This window comes from Pelobates fuscus, chromosome 1 (assembly GCF_036172605.1).
Source record: "Pelobates fuscus isolate aPelFus1 chromosome 1, aPelFus1.pri, whole genome shotgun sequence".
Lineage (NCBI taxonomy): Eukaryota > Metazoa > Chordata > Amphibia > Anura > Pelobatidae > Pelobates > Pelobates fuscus.
The window spans coordinates 373,689,018-373,701,193 of NC_086317.1; the positions used below are offsets into that span (position 1 = coordinate 373,689,018).

The 12,176-nt window shown below is 40.6% G+C and overlaps 1 protein-coding gene across 1 annotated transcript in view; it reads right to left on the reverse strand.

Annotated features, from left to right (window-relative positions):
• The window catches only part of VWA8 (von Willebrand factor A domain containing 8), a 376,054-nt gene that overhangs the window by 179,753 nt on the left and 184,125 nt on the right, over positions 1-12,176 (reverse strand). The gene's annotated exons all lie outside the window — the stretch shown is intronic.

The window sequence follows — 12,176 nt, forward strand, 5'->3', positions numbered from 1 at the left end:
CTTGATTGGAAACAGATGCAACTAAACACTTGAAGGGACACTATAGTCACCAGAACAACTACAGCTTATTGCATTTGCTCTGGTGAGTAGAAGTACCATTCTAAAGTAAGGTGTGGGAAAGCAGAGCCGTTGACTAAATAGTTTCTGGCAATTTCACACAGAGATCCTTAAACTGGCAATGTTATACATTAAAGTGAGAATTCAAAGTAAATTTTAAATTTAGGACCAAAATAGCCAAATTGGGAAAAATTCACCTATGCTTCAAGTTCAGTTACCTTGCAATTCACTTTGAATTTATTCTTTAGTAAGTAACCCTGCAAGTGCCCCTTTGTGTTTTATATATTATAGATCTTCTTCACGCTGTTAAACTAGGAATACTAATATTTGTATGGTGTTGCTATATTAACATTGGGTTTAGCACTACATCTATGCTATATTAGTTTTATATTCTTCATGTAATTCTGGATTCTCATACTCAGCTTCACATATTTATAACGTTTACGGTCATTAAAACCTGCTCATAAAAAAAAAAAAAAAAACAATTACAGCATGCGATGTCCTGATTACTAACCATTAGCACTTCACATAGCCTCTTAACAGCAAATAATAAAACATATTCACAATTGTATTTTCTCCCCACAGCTTCTCAATGTACAATTACCTTCTAGATTGTAAGGCAATGTTCTCTTCTTCTTTTGTTTAAGTGTGTCTAATGATTTATTCTATTTTCATAATTACCAATGTTATTTTTTTTAAAAATTTAAAGTTCTCTGTATAGGAGCAGTAAATGAGAAATTGTAAAGAAATAAGGGAATCCGGGTTTTAAAAGACCATGTTGCATTGCTCATTTAAAGATCATTGACAGCGCATACTAGTGATGGCTTACTTGGCAACCAAGATGTCTTTGGATTCATTTCCAATGATGCTCATCCAGTCTCTAGTTTAGATGAAAATCATCTGAATTGCAGTTCAAAAATTCAAAGCTTAGCAATCACTAGTGTAGATTGCTATTTATCCTTAACTAAAAGTAAGATTTTACTATATTTAGGAGGGCAAGGAGGGAATCAGGGGGGCTAGATGGTAGTTTTAACACTTTAGGGTCAGGAATACATGTTTGTGTTCATGACCTTATAGTGTTCCTTTAAAAAATTTAGTGCAGTAAAACAACTTACAAGGTTCCAGTTTAGAGGGAATAAAATGGTATAATGGGCCTACGTGTGTGTATATATATATATATATATATATATATACATATCTATCTTTGCAATCAGGTATCAGCACTCTCGGATTTTAAAAGTCCAAAATGTATTAGTGCACAGAGGTACTGTACAGAGGACTTTCATCAGGATCAAAATATATATATAAAATATAAAAGAAAATAACCTCGCCATTGGGTTTTGGAGGGGCCTGCTTGCCAGCCTCTTGCCCTGTGACTATGGCCCCTGGGGTGTATTGCCTTTTAAAAACACTATTTGTGCATATTGGGACTTAGCACAATGCCCCTTTCAAACATGTGGTGGCGGCCGACTTAAATTGTCCAGCAGTGTTTTGCCGTCGAGTGTATGGAACTGTTTTGGGCATGGGACCATGTGCATGGTGGGGCAAAAATTAGACTTCCAGGAAATTCCTGAAACCCTAAACCGATCTGGGTGATTTTTGGATATGTTGTTTACCCAGATCAGGGCTATCAAGGGTTGTGACATGGGTATATGTTGTATTTTGGGGTTTGTAAAAATTTATGTTTTTTCTGTTTAGAGTTAATTGAGTTAGCCCATTGTCTTTGTTAATTGTATTACAAGCAGAGGGGAGGGCTTGTGTACATTATCTGGGAGTGTCTCACTGTACAATACTGTTTTGATTGGTTTTGTTACTTTGTGTCCAGCGCTCCACAAGTTCCACATGGGTGGTAACCTTGTGGGGAAAACTACAGGGAGTGCAGAATTATTAGGCAAATGAGTATTTTGACCACATCATCCTCTTTATGCATGTTGTCTTACTCCAAGCTGTATAGGCTCGAAAGCCTACTACCAATTAATCATATTAGGTGATGTGCATCTCTGTAATGAGAAGGGGTGTGGTCTAATGACATCAACACCCTATATCAGGTGTGCATAATTATTAGGCAACTTCCTTTCCTTTGGCAAAATGGGTCAAAAGAAGGACTTGACAGGCTCAGAAAAGTCAAAAATAGTGAGATATCTTGCAGAGGGATGCAGCACTCTTAAAATTGCAAAGCTTCTGAAGCGTGATCATCGAACAATCAAGCGTTTCATTCAAAATAGTCAACAGGGTCGCAAGAAGCGTGTGGAGAAACCAAGGCGCAAAATAACTGCCCATGAACTGAGAAAAGTCAAGCGTGCAGCTGCCAAGATGCCACTTGCCACCAGTTTGGCCATATTTCAGAGCTGCAACATCACTGGAGTGCCCAAAAGCACAAGGTGTGCAATACTCAGAGACATGGCCAAGGTAAGAAAGGCTGAAAGACGACCACCACTGAACAAGACACACAAGCTGAAACGTCAAGACTGGGCCAAGAAATATCTCAAGACTGATTTTTCTAAGGTTTTATGGACTGATGAAATGAGAGTGAGTCTTGATGGGCCAGATGGATGGATTGGTAAAGGCAGAGAGCTCCAGTCCGACTCAGACGCCAGCAAGGTGGAGGTGGAGTACTGGTTTGGGCTGGTATCATCAAAGATGAGCTTGTGGGGCCTTTTCGGGTTGAGGATGGAGTCAAGCTCAACTCCCAGTCCTACTGCCAGTTTCTGGAAGACACCTTCTTCAAGCAGTGGTACAGGAAGAAGTCTGCATCCTTCAAGAAAAACATGATTTTCATGCAGGACAATGCTCCATCACACGCGTCCAAGTACTCCACAGCGTGGCTGGCAAGAAAGGGTATAAAAGGCTTTTGAGTGTCCTTGCAAAGAAAGGTGGCTATATTGGTCACTGATTTGTTTTTGTTATGTTTTTGAATGTCAGAAATGTATATTTGTGAATGTTGAGATGTTATATTGGTTTCACTGGTAAAAATAAATAATTGAAATGGGTATATATTTGTTTTTTGTTAAGTTGCCTAATAATTATGCACAGTAATAGTCACCTGCACACACAGATATCCCCCTAAAATAGCTATAACTAAAAACAAACTAAAAACTACTTCCAAAAATATTCAGCTTTGATATTAATGAGTTTTTTGGGTTCATTGAGAACATGGTTGTTGTTCAATAATAAAATGAATCCTCAAAAATACAACTTGCCTAATAATTCTGCACTCCCTGTATATAAAAGACAAACCCTCAGATCTGCTGAGTTCCTGTTTTACCCTCAATATAGAGCCTTGTCTCATGTGTGGGGGAAATGGCTGCATCTACACTGGGGGATTGCTATACTCTGTATACTCCCCTGGGCTATAATCACTAAGCTCTTTTAAGAGCTTGTTCCCGCTACTCTCTCGTTGAGGAGAGGTTCACCCACTGGAACCTGGAGCCTTGTCGTAGGTCCAGGGTGGGTAAAGGATGGCGAGTTCTCAGCCAAGCATCTGCGGTTCGCGGGATCTGCAGTGCTTATGGTGTCTGGTGCGGTGCTGATGGTCCTTGGTAAGCACTAGGAGCATCGATTGACGGAGGGTCCGTCACAATATATATATAATGGTTATTAATTGTTAATTATTATTTTCAATTATTTTCAGTTATTTAATTTAATGTATTACATTATGTAAACTGGTCCTCATTGGAGACAAGTTATAGAGATATGAATTATCTTATTTACAATGATAATGATGTTACAGTTATATAGGATTTACAGATACGTAATACATGCATTTCCTAGTCAGTTAGCAGTGATTTATTCTTCTCTTTATAACTATCTATAGCCAATTACCCGATATTCATAGAACTCATAGACTGTAAGCTTGGTTGAGCAGGGTCCTCTTCAACCTATTGCTCCTGTAAGTTTTCTTGTAATTGTCCTATTTATAGTTAAATACCCTCTCATATTATTGTAAAGCGCTACGGAATCTGTTGGCTCTATATAAATGGCAATAATAATAATAACTCATCTCTGTTTGATGGAGTTACTAAGAAATTTATTGGGTAGATAACCCTACTAAGCTACATTTAAAAATGGAGACATTTAATTTTACTAACTATTTTTATATAAAGATTTATTATCCAGTCCCTCTAAGATTCCTTCTTCCCTTTAAATAAGTCCAGCTTCTCTATCTCATAGTAGCCTTTTCTCCATTTTTATAACACTTTATTTCACAGATTATTCCTATTTCTAGGTATGTCTTTTTCACTTTTCACACATACACCTATCTGGAACTATTTTACAACAGTTGTGTTGTTGATGGGTCCCATATACGGGTGCACGGTTTTGGGAGGTGTGACGGAACACCTGCCACTCCGACTGGGTGCCTCCGCCAATTGATGCTTCCTAACTGACACTGAGGACCATAAGCACCACACACCGTAAGCACCATAGCCCCTTAGCCACCATAGCTTGGCTGGGTTCTCACCGTCCTTCCCACCCTGGACCAACCTCTTGGATCCAGCTCCCAGTGGGAAGGCCTCTCCTCCAAGAGAATAGTGGTTATAGCCTGAAATAGCTGTTCCCTACAATCATGAGACAAGGCTGTGTGAAGAGGGTGAAGAGAACTGATTTTAATGGTGCCACACTTGGCCTTTTTGACAATCCTCATGCAAGGGGCACTCCCACATGGACCTTGTGGGGAACTACGTTACAAAGTCAAAGACCAATAATAACAGTGTTACAATGCATGACACTCCAACACATAGCATTTAATCCCTCCCCTCTGCCTGAGAGATAATTGAGTCAGATACTGTATTAACTCACTTATCTCTGGGCAGAAAAAACATCTTTATAAAACCCCAGAAGTACCCCAAAAACACTTAACATCCCCACAAATGTTACATTCCTGATAGCCCTGATCTGGGTGCCCAATATATCTAAAAATCACTGAGATCAGTTCAGGGGTTCAGGAATTCTATGGAAGTCATTTATTTGACCGACCGCAGGCATGGTCCGCTGCCCAAAACAGTTCCAGAGAATCAGGGCTTGCGGTCGGTCTAGTTCGGTAGTTTGAAAATGAACAAACTACCGAACAGAGTCAATAGTCTTAACCTGGAGCTTGTTACCCTCATCCAGACTAAGTGCCCTTCTAAATTGTATAGACTCAAACACAGGCGATGATGGAAGTCCAGCGGTGTTCGGTATTAGCAGTAGAAAGAGGGAAGTGCTCATGCAAGTATTTTTTTTTGCAAGTATTTTTCTTATTACTATTTATACTTACCAGTATGGAGAGCACTATTGGCTTTCTTTTTCTATTTTATATGACCTATGCCACCACTACCCAGCTGTGAAACTACTGTCAGAGGGATATTTTATACCACTACATGCTGTTTTACCTAGAGCTGGTCATAGTTCTATGATATATGAATTAGCATTTCTTTACCTCAGTGTTGTCTGTAGCCCACGTTATTTGCCATATTGCACTACTGGCTCCTTCTGTCTTCTTTTTTTACATACGCTGTTACTGAGTAGAACTGTTGCACGCACTTCATTCAAACATTTGAAGAAATCTGACTTTTTAGGACTGTTTCATAACCTTGATATTTCATTGGACTTTCTATTGTTTATTTCTATGTGCTCTATTTTTTTATAGCATCCTTCTAATTTTTCAGTTTTGGGGTTTTTAGTATTTTACATTTGATATATATGTATTTTTAATTCTTTATTTTTGGTGTGCATAAAGGTTTACAACATTGCTTGTACAACCACATCAGCTCTCACAAGCGCAAATTTCAAAGAAAAAAACAGATATGTGGTATGTAAGGAACATGCACACATTTTTTGTTATGAGCTTACATTACATTGTGTCATCAAGAAGTTGAACAAAATATTAACAATAATAATAGGTGGACATATGCTTTAACAGTGGTGTTTTAACAGATTTGTGCTATGAGGGATAGTGCTATAGTAGTGTGATTAAGCTGTAGGTTATTCGCACACTGTAATGGGGAGGGACTACGTTAGCCTTTCGTTTTGGCTTAGGTTATGTGGGAGCGCATAGTTTGTGCCTTAGAGTGAACGCTAGACAGGTTACGTCATGGTGAGGTAATCAGGTCTTAAATATTATAGCAATAATAAAAAATAAAAAACACAAGAAAAAATTATAAGAAACAAAGAGCATGGTTTGAGCTGGTAACGTAACATTAATTTTGTTGTGCCGATTAATACAGATAAGGAATATACGTCCCAGTGGCATGTTCCATGAATAGCAGAGGTTAGACTGCGACTTAAAAGAATGTATGTCTTTACATTTTTCAGAGAACAGAGATAGCTAAATGCTTCTGTTGTCAGAATAGGAGTGTGTATCGCCTATTGCGTTAGTGTGGCTTACGCTGCCGTATGTGTGGTGCAGTATTAATGGCAACCATGTTGTTGCGGTCAGCTTGCACTTAATGTTTGAGTGACTCGTGTGACGATCCCTTACGAGATGACCCATGTTCGGCTAGGCCGTTGTACTGTCAGGGCAGGGTTACATATCAAGTTAGTCTTGCCATAAGTATATGGATGGGTGAGTTTACGAATGCATCCCGTTTGTAAATCATATGGAAAGGCTCTATAAAATGTTTCGGGCCTGGTTGAGCTCGTGTTCCTATTTTGCGGTCAGTTTGGTCCCTGTGCTGTAACATTCTAAGTAAATTCGCATTTACAGTACTAAGATCATTTTGTGGCCTTAACGCTATTATAAACAAATAAAGATTATAGACATTGGTCCCTCTCAGGGGTCCTTACGGGCTGGCCTGCATGGAGGACTGAGAGTCTCTGGGTGTGGGGTGGCGACTGTCTCAGTACGGTCGAGTGCCCTGGGGCTGCATACGGCGTTATCGTTTGGCTCTGCGAAGTCCCTCTTGAGTTCCTCTCGCTGAGTAGGCGAAAGTCCCGGTTTTGCATGGTCTCTCAAACGTCCAGCAGTGTGATGCCGTCAGGTACAAAATAAAAGTCCATGGAAAGAAAAACAAAGAGAACTGGGTATGAAGAAAACTAAAGTCTGATGATAGGCAGGAGCGGCCTCGGGTCGCTGTCTCTTCGCCTCTTAGGGCGGTATAGTGCCGCGTGGTGCCCCATTCCTCTCTGCAGAGTTGCCTGGCTGCCCCGTCAGTGGGACGAATGGCTTGATACTTGCGGGGTCCCAGTTGTGCTTCACACTTCTGGCTTCCACTGGGCCTGTTGGCGTAAGGGAGTTCTCTGGCAGGCCAAGTGTGGGCAGCAGCCGTTTAGCCTCCGGTAGGTCTTGGACTGTGTGGATCAGATTGTCCTTTAGGACCTGTAGGGCCCTTGGCGTGCGCCATCTGTAGGTGATATCATTTTGTCTCAGGAGTGTCGTGACTGGTTGAAGGAATCTGCGCCACTGCATGGTATCGCCAGCGAAGTCTGAAAAGAAGGTAAGGTTGGCGTTTATGAAATTGAGCCGGGTCTTCCCCTGTAGGGCCTTAAGCATAGCCGCTTTGTCTGCTCCAGATAGGAATCTCACCACCAGGTCCCTGGAGGCCGTGGCTGGGGCCGTCCTCGGTTTGGGGATTCTAAATATCGCTTCAAAGCTCAGGACTTTCGCTTGTTGCAGCTTCAGTAGTGTTCCCGTGAGCCTCCTCACCAGGTGTGGGAGTTCTTCTGGCAAGACTTCGTCTGGGACACCTCGGATCTTGAGGTTATTGCAGCGTCTTTGATCCTCAAGGGCTGCAAATCGGTGGTCCGTTGTTAATGGTGCTTTTTGAGCGTTTGTAGCTCTTTACGCAGGTCCGCAATATCTTGGGCCTGCTTGTCTGTGTGGGCCTCTATGGCTCCCATGCGCCCGATCAGGCCTGTCACCTCCGCCCGGAGCTGTGCAATATCCGCCTGGATCACCCGCGGTAAGTCACCCAGCATTGTTCTCAGCGTGTCTGTTGTGATCAGGTTGCTTTGTGGGTGCGGGTGGTTGGGTCAGTGGGGCGAACATGCCGCTTGTGTACTCATCTAGGCTCAGTTCGTCCGAGGAGTCTGAGTACCCCGCCATGTCAGCGGCCATTTTGGCCCCTCGTGCCTGGCGGAATAGGTCCCCGATATCGGGTCCCAGTTTAAGCTTGTCCGGCCTCTGCTTTTTCGTTTTTCGTCCCATGGTTCTGATGGGTCTATGGGATCGATTTTTGTTTGTTATTTTTGCGAAATTCACGTTTTTGTCAGCTATGGATGAGGAGCTCGTTGATCGTGCGTCTGTTCCTGTTGGCTGCTAGGCTCCGCCCCCCTACATTTGATATTTTTATTTTGGCACAACCCGTACCTTTTGTTCTGTTTCCTCAGTTATCTAAGGGTTAGAGGGATACCCTTATCTTCAGGAGTGCTGCCTCCCATATTTCTATTTGGCTAGTTGTCTAGGGCTCTTCCATCCCCCCTGTTTGTTTGCTTGATAGCTGTAGGAACAGAACCAGGGAGAGTACTGCATGATGCACACTGTATAACAGCTCATGCAGCTCTAATATTGATCTCAACTGACTGGACTACTAGAGATATAAGAAGGCGAGTACTTTGCAATGAACCCACCAAACTCAACATTCCTGTAACCTAAACATCCTTTTCCCCTAACCCTAAATTTAATTTCTCCCAAAATCTAAAGGAACACTATAGTCACCTAAATTACTTTAGCTAAATAAAGCAGTTTTAGTGTAGCAGGGGATAAGAAAATCTTATCTTAGCAGGGGATAAGAAAATATTTATTAAACAGAACTTGCAATAAAGAAAGCCTAAATAGGGCTCTCTTTACAGGAAGTGTTTATGGAAGGCTGTGCGAATCACATGCAGGGAGGTGTGACTAGGGTTCATAAACAAAGGGATTTAACTCCAAAATGGCAGAGGATTGAGCAGTGAGGCTGCAGGGGCATGTTCCATACACCAAAACTGCTTCATTAAGCTAAAGTTGTTCAGGTGACTATAGTGTCCCTTAAGCAAACCCCTTCATTAGCACCAAATGTATTACCTTAAGTCTAAACCTTTTAAAATCCCTTTAATATACTTCTAGGATTAACTCCAATACTCAATTTAACCCAACTATAACCGTAACTCAATAATCCTAAACACTTTCTGTTTTCGAGTACTAGATTTAACCCCACTGTAACCATAAACCCCACTTATGCCACAACTATTACAACTCACAAGCTTTTAATCCTCTTAACATGCAATCTAATTTTGACATTAATCCATCTCATAACTTAAAACCCCTTTAAATACCTACCAAAGTACACTATCCATGTCAGGGGTGTCCAGGGGACTCGACAGAGACCTTACTTGAAATTCTCGACCTGCGGGAACCTGAGCAGCCTCACTGCAGCCTACTGGAACCCAAGCTGGGGAGAGGCGGACGCTCTCCTCGCTCCACAGTTAAGTGTGGCCCCGCTGTCCTCCTCCCACCTCCCCTCTCCCCCAGGACCGGGGGTAATCCCGGGCTCCACTGGGCAGCTACATATAGCCCTAACAGTACCTCGCTCCCAATTCCAGCTGTTACCACTGCAGGCCAGAAGGATCCAAGATGGCGGACCCCAACGCTTCAGACACGATCGGACTGGGCAAGGCCTGCTGGGCACACCAGAGCACCATAGATACCAGTTTAATACAGCTGTAGGAAACCTTCAGGCGCTTCTGAATGAGAGGTAGCACAGAGCGGCAGGAAACTAAAGGCGGGAAAGCCCCCTTGAGGCAGCAAGCCACTGAACCTGGCTAATCGGCTACCCAGCCGGCGGCCTGGACCAAGCAGAACTAGGAGCCGTCCCGCAAAGCAGCGACCCCACATGAGGAAGAATGCCTGCAGAGAGCAGCAACCAACATCCAGAACCTCTGAGACTCCCCAGCAGAGGAAAATCTTGGTCACAGTGAGTGCCCGGGGAATAGTGTGGTCGGCCTGCACGATCACACTATATGAGAACTGCTCTGCGGCAATACCGTCAGACCCTCTTGCAGGAACACTACATCTGCCGCTTATGGGAATTGGCTGATTCTGGCTACAAGCCTAATACATGCATTACCATCTCCTCAACTAAAAACAGACACATAACTGTTTTTTTTTTAATATTATTCTTGTTGTTTTGTTTTTATCTTTTAATTTAATCATTTGAGGTATGGTGACGTAATGCTAAGCTTAACCCAGTGGTTCCACTCTACGACCACTTCTATAGCATGTCATAGAATAATCATATTCTTTTCTACAAACAGTTTATGCCATGCTGTCAGTTTCCTATGTTTAACCCTACTCAATCTATTAATGCATCTTACACGCATGTCTATTTACGCCTGACGAATTTGTCCCACACTAATGTTGATGATCTAGACGTGCCAGCCTAGTTTATTTTAAAACTTTAAAAAAAAAAGGGCTGTTTTTCATGCCACTGTCTTAAACGTTGTATACATGCCTATGCTGTTGTGGCATTGAATGCTGAATTATACCTATATGCACATCACAAATAAAGAATTAAAAGAAAAAAAAAGAAAAGAAATAAAGAATTAAAAAGAAAAAAATATTTTTGCATAGCATTATTTTTTAAATAGACAAAATATGCTATTATTTTGATATTTTTGATATATTGATTTTTTTTTTCAAATATATTTTATTGAGAATGCAGGGTGCACAAGAATCAGTACACATTTTTTGCATTAATAGCAGAACCTTAAAAACAAAACAAATGTGTGTTCAGTCAGACAGTGTCTTGCACAGGGACCTGTCAGTAAGGTCACCTTAATGCCCAGTACAACACCAGAGGCTACAATGATTTTTTTTCAATATATATATATTTATTTTTTTTATATGTTAATTTCTGGAAAAAAAATATTTTAAAAGCTTATCCAAAATAGTAAACTGAGTTAATTATCTTTATCTCTGCATGCATTTACAGCTGCACGCACTTACTATAGTTACATATTCAAACACAAAACATTACAACCAGAAAACAGTACACATATACACTGTTCAGATATGAATTGTTTTCAGACATTTCATGCCTGAGATATCTAGATAATAAATTAAACTCCATTTTATCTGCCTTTTATTTTTGGGAGCATGGGGAACCTTAGAATTCTGCTCCCATTGGTATCTGACTTAAAATTCCAACCCTGCACATAGGCAATCCTAGAAAATAATGCGGTCCTAAATAAAAATATATTTTACTACACTTTTTGTTTTGTGAATAATCAGGATGCACTGATTAAACTCAAAGCCATTAAATGGAAGCTTCTATATTTATATTCTGCAAACGAGATTTTGTTTCAACCATAATCCTATCAGCTTTAGAATAAATGTAGTGAGGACACAACAAATCCATAAATAAAATGTCAGATTAATGTATGGATTAACAACAGTAAAAATGGATTTGACAATCAGAATTTGTAATGGCTTAAAGGTACGCAATGCATAGCAGAAGAAAACAAACATTACATTTATGATGCAACTATCTAGAAAATGACATACAGAAAATATAAAATACAGACATTAACTTCAAGTTATATCTTCAACTGAGTGGTTTGAACAACAGTTGTCAATATTTTAATAAAAGGCATACCCCAAGGCAATATTTAAAAAAAAAGGCATTACCCACAAAATACACAGATAAATCAAGTACAGTGCACATTATAATCTAAAACGAAGTCATGTACTTTGTAGTGTATGTGTGAATGCACATATATCCCACTGCACACACCATGAACTAAATTTTAGGAAAGTTCGTACTTTAATCTATATATTTTATATCAGTTGCCTGGCACAACATATTAATTAAATCACATTATAAACCTAAAAGGGACCCTACTCACACGTTATTAGATTTCTGTTCGTCTTTAACATATCAAAAGCAAATATGTTATATCATTATTTAGTATCTAATTATTAAACTGTTGATCACATAGTATGATCCTTCTTAAGTTATAAAGAATTTTTATTGAGGCATTGGTGTTACAAACTGCCATTTGTAACTGTTATTTTATTTGACAAATTGCCCTGCTTCCCTGTGTTATGGAGAAGCCTAATTGCCAGCCTTCTGCCCCCATGACTATGGACCTAGTGTGTATGGTGATTTGACTGTATTTGTGGGATCTGAGCGCTGTTTGGATATATTGAGCGCTTAGATCCAAGCCAT